Source organism: Varroa destructor, unplaced genomic scaffold (genome assembly GCF_002443255.2).
Source record: "Varroa destructor unplaced genomic scaffold, Vdes_3.0 BEIS01000005.1, whole genome shotgun sequence".
NCBI lineage: Eukaryota > Metazoa > Arthropoda > Arachnida > Mesostigmata > Varroidae > Varroa > Varroa destructor.
The window spans coordinates 1272518-1285863 of NW_019211458.1; the positions used below are offsets into that span (position 1 = coordinate 1272518).

Genomic DNA, 13346 nt, shown 5'->3' on the forward strand with positions numbered 1-13346 from the left:
ATCTATTACAATGTGGCCGTCTACTGATATCGTCTTCTACTGCCGGTTGCCGACCCGGCTAGCGAAGCTGTGCTCTCCACGTTACGTTCTAAAATGGCTGATGGTAAGCAACAATAGACCACACAGGAACGTAAATTACTTGTTGCAAACTGAAGTTCCTAGAACCACATGAAAACCACAGGCCTCCCCACAAAGCGGGCACCTTATTTTTGTCGATGTTTAACCGTTTTATAGCGGTCCAGGAAAAATGGAACCGAAGAATAATAAATGCCAACCTATAGGGCCCGAGCTGCCTGAATGAACGGCTCAGGTAGCTTTCGCATCGCCATTGCTAACTTTCTACTGTTCCATTATCGTGTAATGACATGGTTATTTTTAGCTTCGGAACTGCAGTCAAAATGGTTTCCAACGCGTAGCCTTCGCTGAACACTGAAATGACCCATAATAAGCAGTGGCGTCTTAGGAACATTGCTATATCCATATTGACTCGCGCAGTTCCGGTGCGTAAATAATCATGCCTCGGAAACATTTGAATAATATTGAAGATTGCGATAAAGGGTGAAATATTCGTGAGGTAGCTGATATCTATGGCTTGTCTCCAGGTTTTAGCTTAAACACTCGGCCATAGACATTTGGTGGATTAGTTCAATCAACAAGCAGTCTTTGGTCATTATTCTATTATTATATATGCTGTTTATTATGTTAGATCGACATAGTTTACCTCTCCCTCATGAAGTCGCATCGTATGCCTGTGACTAAAAAAAATCAAACTTTATCAGGTATTATAATCTTGGTGAATTATTTTCAGCAGAAGTCTCAAACAATAGCAGACCTTGACACGAGCTCTCGTCCTTCTAAAGCCATTGTATCCATGCCAGAGCGATTATAAATAACTACTACCATAAAAAAAAAAAAAGAAGAAAAAAAAACACTCACCAGCTCGATCTCGGACATTTAATTGCCTCTCATAACAGAATGTTCATAGGGCATATAGTCCTTCTTCTGAATAGGATTTGGTGTCGCACCGTTGCTATTTCACAATATCGAAGTACGAAAACATGGGTTTTATCACAGATGTTACATTGGATAAAACAATCTGGAAGTCTTTATTGAACGGGTGTGTTAGTAGTCGATGTAACAGTCGGTAGCTTTTGGAAAATAAGGATAATCGCAATATGTGTATATATATCAGGTACTTGTAATTTCTCTTATTCAAATTTTGCACGTTTGTAGATTTTTAACTTTTAGCTGATAAGATGATCCAGTTTTACAGCCATATCCAAAAATGAAACGTTCTACTTGAGTGAAACAATATGTACAAGTCACTGCATGCGTGCCATTGAGAGAAAAAATATCACGTACAATTTGGCATCCATTTAAGCCAAAATTATGCAGGACTGACTAGTGTGGTATGACTATGGGATAAGTCGGTCCTCGCTGGGCGGCGCTCGTCCGTGCGAGAGTTGGGTTTGTCCTCGGTCCGCGTACATCTATAAAATGTCGTCTGACTCAATCCTCGTACATAGATCAGATATCAACAAAAGAGTCTTATCCAACGTTCTATAGTAGATCGGATCGGCTGACTTGAAGCACCGAATGTATTTGGGACATCGGCCGGAAAAAAACATTAATCGCGCACAATATAAGTGAAGCATCAGAAAAAAGAATATACTCAAGTACAAGCATGTTTTCATCGTTGGAACGTTTCTTGTTGTTTTTCTCTGAATAAATTTTTGCGTAATAACACTACTTGGGGTCTAATATCGTAAAAACAGTTTCTATTTAGGTGACAGGCAGTTATCCGTCCCTTTTTCAATATTCAGATAATATGCTTCAGGTGCAAGTTGTACGAGGGAGGAATCATACGAAGTAAAGCAGGTGCACAGTTACCTAGCTTGTCCTATCCTATTGTTTCATAACTTGACGTACATTTGTCCTGACACTTATTAATGTTGATGTTGCTTTTTTTGTTTGTCGTGGAGTAAGGTACAATTTTGCCCCATCAACACAATCACCAAAAGGCTTGTTTTCGTCTTTAGTGACATGTCCAATGGTGAGGACACTCTACTGTAGGAAACTTTATTCTCGCCAATTGTTCTAGGTAGCGCACAACTTATTGGCCTGAGTCTAACTAGGACAATCGAAAATATAAACATCTTTTAGATAAAATCGCCTAGACAACAGAAACTCGTTTATTTACGAACAATCGATTGTGACACAAATAATGATAATAATAATAATTCCCAATAATAATAGCCAATTCAACTGTTAAATCTGACAGTAATAGAAAATAGTTGCCGACAAAAATCTAAACTCGAAGAAACAATTTCGTACAAAAGCGTAAGGAAAACCAACCGATAATGCAAAATCGTAGAACGCCTGGCTTTACTCAGTCACAGACTTTTACTTGTGTATGCTCCCCATACTTGTAGACGCCTTAGCAGCAGTTTCAGCAAACGCCTAACAATTTGTGTATTTATTTGATTTCAATTGTAATTATTTTTCGTAAACAAAATTTCTTGTATAAATCAACAATTAACTTTGTATGATGCATCCTATAGTCAAATGAGATAAGGTTCAGCCTTATCTTCCAGTCAGCCTCGACTATCGGCAAGGGCCGATAGTTATTTAACGAATATAAGCTGCCTTTTTGCGGATATTGACTCTTGGAGCAAAACATTCAGCTATCGGGAATGGGTTTTTGATCACACAGAGACACGAGGGTGTCGGACTATCGTAAATAAAACATGATATCCTCTTCCTGTCTTTCTTCCTACTGCGTAGCCCACGTTTCCGTTGCGACGCGATTTAAGCCCCCGCACCGCGTGGTAAGCAATGCCAACAGTGGCCTTGTTTAGGATATATGAAAGGCTTCGTCGTTTCATTATGCGAGACTGTAATAGGTCCCCTCACCTTGGGCGTCATATAACTTCCTCCTATTCTCATCTCCTATAAATGTATATTTCCCCTATTTCGAGTCTCGCTAACACCGCGAACGGTATAAATACGATAAAGACTTCACGAGAATAATTCTCCTTAGCAGTTCACGAAAGATGCGTAGAACATGCTTGCTAAAGATGTACTGTTCGCTTGTTAAACAAAATAAATCGGTTTCTCATGAAAAATGCCTAAGCTACGTCACTTTTCTCTAATGTAACGAAACATAATCTCCCAATTAAACTGCTTCCGCAATCACCATAAGGGAAATACGAGCATATTTATCGGGTCCTGCCATAGTGAGGTGGCCGTATACGATTGGGAAGTGCAACATTGGACAGAAGCACGTGTCCTGTAAAAAAAAACTATTCATAGACGGGTCGTTGGTAAAATTCGAGCATTTTGCTGCTTTGTTTGCTTCATTACTTCTTGAGTGACTACAGACATTTTTCTTGTAAAAGCTGAGACCCCTGAGCTCTAAGACGGACGAAAGTAGGTATTGGGATGTATACTTTATGCTCCCAAATGAAAAAATTAAATTAAGTAAAAAAAATTAATATATCATATGTTAAATTGAAATACACGAGTTCAATCAAATGTCTGTCATTAGCCAAAATAAGTTACTAGTACGTTTATGTCGGTTAACTGGGCTAGTCTTAATTGTCAACTGACCATCTTTCATTGCCCTATGCACATACATAAGCTGAGATGAGATTCTGCATCGATATCACTAACTTGCTAGAAGGAATAGCGATACTTTAATGTAATACTATATATTCTACCGCCCCTTCTTCTGCTAATTGCTGCGGACTGTAACTGCAATAAGACCAGTTATAAAGACTCGCATAGGATCTATAGAAGTACAATTACCTCTTCGGTCTAACAACAATGACTTGCCAGCTGTAGAAGGTCTGACCGGGCTTGATCTGGCTAGACTTATCTGGGCTTTCTCCAACGGAACCACAAAAAAAGTCGTAACCATTTGGCAACGCTGAAATATGAATTCAGATAAACTCACAATCATCGTTTTCTTCGTGACCCATTCAACGAGATTCATCAGCTGTCCACGGCACGTTGCCCTCGTCTATGGGAAAATTATCAAGCGTTTACGTTGTTCAACTGCCAGTGTTCGTGATCATTTTTGCGCAGCAGCAGGTGCTAGAAAATAGTGCTTATTTTCAGTTTCAACGGCTCTTGTCTGGACGAATGTTGAATGTGCCTGCTCACAGGCACTGCACGTAAAAAATCACCATGAAAAGGCCGTAACGACCGTTTCTTATTGCAATCGATAGCCGTGTGTGAATATTCTATCCTACAAGAGGTAAGGACCAGATGTACCTTGTACATGTAGATGGTAAAGCAACAAAAGCTGTCGAGTCACATTGTTGCGCCGGGTTTAATTCTTAAATAGCGGCGATGACGATTATAACAACAACTTCATCAACTTCGAGATCTACCTTAAAACTACGAGGAGCTTAACACATTACTCACTTCTATTATCAATTAGATAATGGCGATACTAGTTAAATTAATCTGTTTAATTAAAGTCTATCAACTTTGCCGTGCTAAAATTAAAAGATTTGCTACATGCGATAACATGTGATCAATTGAAGAGTGACCATCGACATATATCGTCTTTGCCGACACAGGTAATATTGCATTGTGATGTTTTTCTTCACACTGAATCAGTCAATCAATTTGCTGTCTTCACTGCTGCTTTGGCTCAAATACTTAAAAATGATGCTATCAAAAAACGACTGCAAGCGGGCCATTGTCGACAAGCTTAGGGGAAGATCCGTGCCGCAAGTTCAGAGATAGAGCCAAATATATGCAGAAGCGATGAAGCAAGTAATTGCCACGAAGAAAGCCAAAGAAGCTTAGCTTATATTTAAAATACTTAACGTAATGACGGTAATAACGATACACGATAGATACATTCAGTTTCTTTTTAGCTTTCTGGCGTCCTTTGAAGTTGCTTACGACAACATGATCGTCCCTGTCCAGCAAATGCACTTGGTGTGTCCTGTGTTGTTGAGTCACTTGACCGATCTTACTTATAACGGGATAACCCCGACTGGCCTGCTCTGTACAAATGTACGGACCTAGTAAAAAAAAAAAGGTCGTTTAGCTTAGGAGAACATATCCAGTAACATAAGTTGAATTATATTGCGGTGCATCGCACACATATAATGGGCAAAATCGGAAGAAGGGAACTTGTATATCCTGCCGCATCTTGACAACTTCTCTTGCATTACTGGCAAGGTAGGCTAATATACGCGCCGGTACGTAATTAAGACAAAATTTCCTCTACGTTCTGACACAGTGAAGGCCTAACAGATAAACCAATTGTGCTGAATACGTTCCGGCTCCAACTTGCGTTTGTGTAATGTCGATAGCTTTTTCCTTGTTTCTTATGATAGATATTATAATATTTATCGATCCACATCTGTAGAACCTGATTATTCATTAAAGATATTAAAAAAAAAAAAAAAAAGACATTCAAAAGAGCATGGTGATACTTCGAAAATCCATTATTTCAAGTTCACTTCTATTTTGCGTACTTGTAATATAAAAATCTAAAAGAAGTGAAATCGAAGGTAAAAGATATATGCATATATGCAATTGTAAGTTACACGTAAGTCGGTGTGCACGATCCCTCTACGTGGGAACATACCGCAGTTAGAAGTTCTAGTAGAACCGCAATTCGTTCAGTTAAATGAGGAGATATGGACAGTAGAATATCTCTGCATGATCAACTCCACACTTTAAACGTTTCGTCTCGCGGACCCTATTTAGCTGCTCGTTCAGTCATTTTTTTGCTGTACAAAGGTTAACTGGCAATAGAACACGGTTCCATTGTTCAATAGCAAACTTTTCCTTTAGCGCAGAGGAATGACTCACGGCAGAGGCAGAACGGGACGGGATAAGGGGGCAGTGCAGAACGTGGACGATTAAACAGGAAAATCTCGTAATTACGGCTGCGCAGCGCCGCTGGCAGCAGACGCAACAGCAATGGAAAGAGTAAAACTGACATGCAACATTATTGGCTATTATGTAAGTGCTACATACTACTCGTAGCTCTCTTCCGGCCCCTTTCTTGGTTATCTCTAATGTATTCAAATGTGCACCCAAATCGGCATAAGTACTTGTGTTTATAAAGTAGCGGCAGAGTAAATCGTCGGGTTGTCATGGCGCCAATGGCGTTTACTGACTTCGATGCAAGCTAAGCCAGAGCTCGTCTCTAATTGCCTCGTCCCCAGCCATTCTAGTAGCCTGCAGCTTCTCTAGGCTACGTCCACTTGTTTCGCTAAATAATAACTTAGCTAACTTACTCATTCATGTCATTCATTCAGTGGTTCATTGTTTAATTGACTGCTCCTTTTAAAGGCACAACCATGTACCCACATGCCATACAACTAGAGACGACAGAGGTTTACGACAAAACATTACAGAGAAAAGGCCCTAAAAGGGGAAAGCTTTATGGCCTGGACGACAGCGAGAAGAGAATTTATTATTAGGATGTGCTATTGCTACGCGAAAAAATGCACTCCATGCATATAACGTATATAAAGGGTATTATTCAGTTGGTGAAAGGGCCTTAGCAAATTTTCCATAATACTGCTATACAGTCATTATACGGGGCTAAATAAAACCAAACCTTACCTAATTGATTAGCGATGAAGTTGCACTCATTTTTGTTTTAAAAATCTGCTTTTTTTTTTTAAACTTTATAGGTATTGCCTATTTTTTAGTTAGCTATACGTACTCTGAGCAACGGAAAGCCTCGAAAATATGTCAGGGTGTTCCGACTCAAATAAAAGTGAGCTCCCGTAAAGATCCAAGATGTCAGGATGACAGGACACCTGAGGTCGTGTTCATTCGCGGATTTAACCTTCTTTTTCCGATTACAACGTAGATAGCTATTGTTCAACCCATATTAAACCAATATACGCCTGATACGCTTGAATGATATAGTGTAGCAATGTACAGTATACCTGCGCGTACAACAGAAACTATCAACAGGAGATTGTATTACTGTTTGCCGCTCATAATGAGACAGCGTTATTCCTCAAAGCTATCCACCGCGATGATGGTCGACATCATATTTGTGTGACAAGACCTCAGAGCAAATCAGGCCGGCTCTATTCTGTAGAATCAATTTTAATTAGTGTCAAGGGACAGCAAACGAGGCAACGAGACATTTGGCATTAAAAATCCAACCGCTCTCTGCGTCTGGCGCCACACGAGCTAGCTAACGAGGAGCCAGTGTTGCGGAAGCCATAGAAAAGGCAATACAAGCCAGAAGAGTGAGCCATCCTTGTTCCAGGTAAACGTTTTGCACGCGAGTCACTTGCCGGCACTAATAGATTGAGCTTTATCCCATTGGATTAATATAGTTTATTCCCAAACAGTAGAAAGATGCCATACTGGATTTGTTAGTTAGTAGATGCGAACTACGCTGTAGACGGTGGGTGCTATTGTTCGAAGCATTGTAATGTTTCCCGCCATTGAGCTCAGGAGTAAATCACTTATACAGGCTGCATCAAAGCCATGTGAAGAAAGTTCTTTGAACAGAACTATTGGAAAAGGTTTTCTTTATCTGTGTCTATATGTCCTAGGAACTATATGTAGAACATCGATGAGTTACTTCAGTAGATATAACCTGATTACGCGGAACTGCGCGCGAGCCTTAAGTGTAACATAGTTTAATAGCACCCGCCACGTAATACGGCACGGAATGAATGCAGAAATATACTGTTCAAGCTATCGGAAATCTTAGCACAACATGAGCTAATCAGACCTGTTGAATGTATTGGGAAAGACGTCACTTTGAGCTACGTTTGTAAACCAAAAGAAATCAATTGCATTGAAAAATACCGAGAATAATTCATTACGACCGCAAGAAAAGTTCCAACATTGCCAAACAGGAACACGAAGAGACGGGACCAGAGAAGGTAACTAGACATGTGCTCATTGAAAGCCGACCAGATGAAATTTTTGACTAGCAGTTTGACGGATACGCTTATAGGGTGTACGGCTATCGAGCCGAACTCGTGCATTGCACGACTTCCGTAGTAAAAGAGACTCCAGAAGCGAATGTTGAAAATTAGACAGAAGACCGTTATTGCTGTCAGCTAAGCCACGGTTGACTGAAGTAGTTATTCTGATTTCCTACGTGCACGACCGCAGTGGCATTTTTGAGGTAGAGCAATCAATACTAATATTACCAAATAGAACAATATCTGCCAGCGATTATAAAATGACTACACCCGGCGGAGTAAGTTGTAAACCAAGCCGCGGATGTAGGATCTCGCGTGGTATATGGAATCGTAGCTTATTACTACTGTTGTAACTAGGCCTTACAAGCTAGACATATTTCAGCAGTAGTGCTCAGATCATAACTTTTCGAACACATATTGAGTGAAGTGCGGTTTTGAAATAGCTAAAACGAGCTGATTTTTGTCAACTACCGCTGTGGCTCTCGGGCCACAGGTGACAAAAGAAAACTAACATATATAAACAGACGTAAACAATCGCAAAGTAGCAGACGCTACCGAAACCTTTCCCATTAAATCGACTAATAGTAATAATAATAACAACAACTCTCAGTTCACATGATATTCTTTCTCAGCTTTGCCGTTTCCTTTCTGTTTACAGGGATCTAAGGATTTCTTTATGTGTTGACGTCTTACACCCCGGAATTCAGGAGCATAAAAGTGTCCGAAGTGATGATTTAATTGAACGAATGTATATTAAAGTGACATTACCGTTTATACTGCCGCTATAGAAGCCACAGTGGCCTTCTCATTGAGAATATGCGCTTTGAAATATTTTTTAACATATAATGTCATCGCTTACGATACGTGCCGATATTGGTATCATCCTGATTATCATTATTATATCATTCCGGAAATTGGTCGTATGACTCTGTGTGTATGTGCGCTAGCCATTACTTTTGCTGTACGAAAACATTGTACGTGAGCTATTCCACAAACAATGACATTACCATGAACAATTACCATGTTGATTCACTTGCAAACAATGTTCCTGGCATACAAATTCTAACTAGCTACTCTGAGACAAAATGACGATAAGGTGGGAAAGTAGAAAGAAATCTGCCCGTCCATCTTTGGGTTTGCCTGGTAGGCAGGGGAGGCCAAGAGACGATATGCGCCCTCCTTTCAGCATTTATCGTACGTTAGCATAGGAAAGGGTTCATCGGTAGGTGCTATGTTGTTATTATTGTTATTATATGCAGTTTAGATAAAACAATTTGCACGCGACACTTTGAGTAAGCCGACCAGGTAGCTATTGGGTAAGCAAAATCCGCCATAGAACACCGGGATAGGGAACGGGCGACGAGGAGTGTAAATTTTGACAGAGGTAATTAAAATTATACGATGCAAAATGTAGTTTTTCTAGCTAAATTGTATTGTTATTGCTTACCTAGAATTTACGTACGTCCCTTTTTACATAATTCTCGAACTTACATCCTATGTGCACACTTTACAGTTTGTACCCTGAGTTCCATCATATGTTGGTAGGTAAATCCTGCAAGGGTGAGAACTCAAATGTGGCGAAAGAAAGCATATCGGCATGCTTCGTTAGCAACAAAAAGCATTTGAAAGGCCGAAGCCCTAAGCTTCTGGTAACGGCCTGAGCGAAAACGAGATTTGCGACAAAATGACCTCTCCACATTTTGAAAAAAGCAGAACGACTGGCGCGCTGTTCTACTAACAGAGAGAGCACTGCCTTAGAGGAAGAACGGTCAAATCCAGAGACTCCTGGGTGGATGATACGAATCGCTGCACATAAATAAAGGCCAAACATTGCGCCTACAGGATCACTGTCGATGCGCCTCGTTAGGTTTCAGTATCGAATTTTTGTTAACCGCCATGAGGTTTACACTTTCCTTGGTTAGCAAACGAAAACGGTTTAAACAATTAATCGATTGTTAAACCATTTTTTAAATACATACATTTTTGAAACAAAATTTGCAAAGGATTATTGTCATATATTACAATTCTGTCTTTGACAGTAGAGGCAGACTAGCACACTATCTCGAATAAAATGTTCAATCTAATTTTGTTAAGTTTTCAATAAAAATTTTAGACGAATCGAGTGATGTATTCTTTATTTAGCATAAAAATTTATTTAAAAAAAAAGGCTTGGATATGAAAACTGTGTCTTTGGGGTGTATGCCTGTGCACGATACCTACGCAGTCTACATCAGCCTAGCTGGTTTACAATTGTTACATGCTTGCACGGTAACAATGAAGTTTAGGAAGTGTAGAAGCGCCCTCTACAAGTAAACATTACATCTCTGTACCACGCCACAAGAGACTTCACATCCCACGCTGTTACTTCCACTTAAAATTATCTAGTGCCATCTTCGATACAAACAGCCTTCTTGTTTAATGGGTAGCTGTAGTAAGGGCACTCCCGATCGGCTCTAGATTGTCCCTCTCGGGACGATATTTCTTACCGCCCGCATCTTGTCTCTTGACCCTGTACGTTTTCTGGCCAGCACGTTTTCAGTGAAAAGTAATGCCCACTGATCCCATACTGGACGACGTCTTGTGGAGTTTCTCTCCTCGTGGGGGAACGAATGGCCGGTCGGGCGGGTGCTCCTAGGCTACACCAGGCCACTGTGTTCCCGATACTGGCCAATTCTCCCAGCAGAATTACTAGAGACACAGTGAGCTTATGCTGCCCTTTAGGGTGACTAATGCTATTATTGGCCGAGTCAAAATAGGACGACTTCAGCGGGCCAAGCCACCGCGCATCCTCATCAGGGTTGTCGTCTGGAGCAGTAGCGATGATAACGATGATGAATGACATAGCCCCCTCAGGTAGCCGAGGCAATACGGTCAGAAGGCGAGAAATCAAACTGATATAGAGACTCACTCATACGTTCGAGGCTCTAAATAGAAATATTATCTTGCATGTAATACAACTCAATTTGGTTGAAACGACACTAAGGTTAGTAAGCTGGCAATACGCTTTGCTAGTATGTTTACGTTAACCCATTGCTGTGGGTTAATATTCGTTCTAATAAATATTCAATCTAAGAACACGTTTATTAGTGTCTTATACTAAACAAATGGAATTATAGTAGTTGGGTATATATAACCTCATCATTTATATTTGACGCACGTACGAGATAAACGTTATTATCCGGAGTTTATTTACGCATTACCATGATTCGCGTTTCCAGTTTAAATCATGCCGCGAAAGATACGACAGTGCTGCCCTATCATAAACTAGCCACAAATGACAATGTAGATTTCCAAAACAATGACCGAAATATAGCTAAGTGGAAGCGGACGAAAAAAATGTTAACAAATCCTTAAATAGAAGCATCTGTGTGAGTAGCAATCATTATTCCCGACAGAATGGGTTTAATACTACACAATGACAGCGCTACGAGACGGGTTATTCAGCATCGAATAAACGACATTGAATGGGCTGTAGTTTTTTCAGGCCTCCTTTAAATTATTAATCTGCTAACATTATTTACTTACTAGTAATATATAACTAATTCTGTCGTTAGAAGCACATGTTCCATCGTTGCAAATTGGAAATCTCGATATAGGAACAGTCAATTGTCGTCGCTCTGTAGCTGGCTTCCAGCGCGACCAACATTGTACGATAAAACGCAAGCGAAGGTTCGAAGGGCCAATAACAACAGTGTTCTGCTTGTTATTCCTTTGTAATTGCGTTACCACTTCATCTGTTTGCAGCAATCTCATTCACATTTTCGGTACGTGAGCTCTGAATTTTACGTTTGTTTACGTCCTATATTGATACGCGAAGCTTCATCAACTTCTAATAACGTCTGACCTATGCATGATCATATTTTGTCACCATTAGCATACATACTACTGTGTACAGTGAAAATGCCAAGCTAGGACCGAGTCGCTGCCAAAATTTTGCCCCCGGCCCGTTCGAGAACGCAAAATCGAGTAGAAAAAATGTTAGCATCCCAGTGAGAACAAGGTGTGATGGCTTATTTGCCTTCGTTTGTTTTTGTTTGTTTTGTTTGGTTTGCTTCGTATATAGTTCTGTTCGGGTCGATCTAGCGATGATCATATCTCCTCAAGCGATCGCCCCAACAGATACTTAGAAGGCAGACAGATTCTGGCCCTGGATGGCTGAAAATACTTCTGCCAGGTTTCGAGTTTTCCGTCTGATACTGCCGTTAGACGTTGCATTAGACGAACGGCTAGATAGTCCCCAGCACGAAATGAAGTGTGTCTATGCGCGGGTTCGAACCGAGAGCACAACGCGGCCCGAAAATCAATAGGGCAAGTACGTTACCCACTAAGCTACCACGAAGACTGCGTTTTGTTCCCTTCTCACCCTACCTATTCGCGTTTGCTGGTTCCCGTTGGCGAACTGTTTTGGCAAACGGATTCAGTTAACGCTATATTCTACAGTTATAATATCTAGCGATAACTTCATCTTACGCCTTACGGCGGCGCGCTGTGTAACACTACTGAACGCAAAAATTTCACATCTATCTCGTATTTTTCTGTTATAACCTTCCAATAACGAATATGGTTGTTTGCTTAAACTGGTATCACTGGCAGTATTTGACCTTAATAGCTAACGATATATAAGATCTGTATACACCACATTAACATGGAAGAATAGATGTGCTTGTGCTTTATCGTTAGCATATTAGAGTCGTTTAATTGTCATGTAATTTTTCGGTTGCGTTGGTCCAGATATTTTACCAGCTTATTCTAGTGCGAATGAGCCTGGTTCGTATTGATTCTTATCCAGCCGAAACCCCTGTTGTACTAATGATGCCTCCTGTTACTTCAATTTGATCAGAGTAGTTTAATCTTTGATTCAGCCAATCTGCTACCTCGTTGTTGTAGGCGGGTCACTTTGGTCTTACTGCGGCTTCTAAGTTTCCTGTGAGAATATTTCCGCAATCTTTTCATGTACGACGTTCTAATTGGATCCTCAATTGCATTTTGTCATCCGTTACCACACACATATAACTTACTGCCTGAAGAAGTAAGCGATTTCGACGTCAAACCTTTCAATAATAACTCGAAAACATTTACTCCTCCTTATTAACTTAACCACCAAGCACGCCAATCTGAAGTTTTAACTTATCCATACCCTTGTTACTCGATCTATTTGACATGTTCTCATACAAATATTACAATGCATTATTGCACTATTGGGTTTCTAACAAAATTCAGTCATAAAATTAACCAGAGAACTCACAAATTCACGTGGATGGTTTGAGCCATATTGGGAGGAACTTAGTAGTATATATATTATAGCTAAACATATACATACGTATAAAATCAACGCTTTGTTTGCAAATGTTCTAGGATCCAGCGCGTGTGGCACACATGTACATTTTGAAACAGGTCACTTATGAATTA

General features: G+C 40.2%; 1 protein-coding gene and 1 long non-coding RNA gene across 9 annotated transcripts in view; both read right to left on the minus strand.

Moving 5' to 3' along the window:
* LOC111251007 (calsenilin-like) overlaps window positions 1-13346 on the minus strand; it is a 108656-nt gene that overhangs the window by 61151 nt on the left and 34159 nt on the right. The window lies entirely within an intron of this gene.
* Window positions 3807-9515, minus strand: LOC111251009 (uncharacterized). Its single transcript, XR_002673600.2, has 3 exons — window positions 9385-9515; window positions 4873-5039; window positions 3807-3928 (listed from the first exon to the last, which is right to left on the minus strand). It is a non-coding gene; the product is annotated as an uncharacterized LOC111251009 (long non-coding RNA).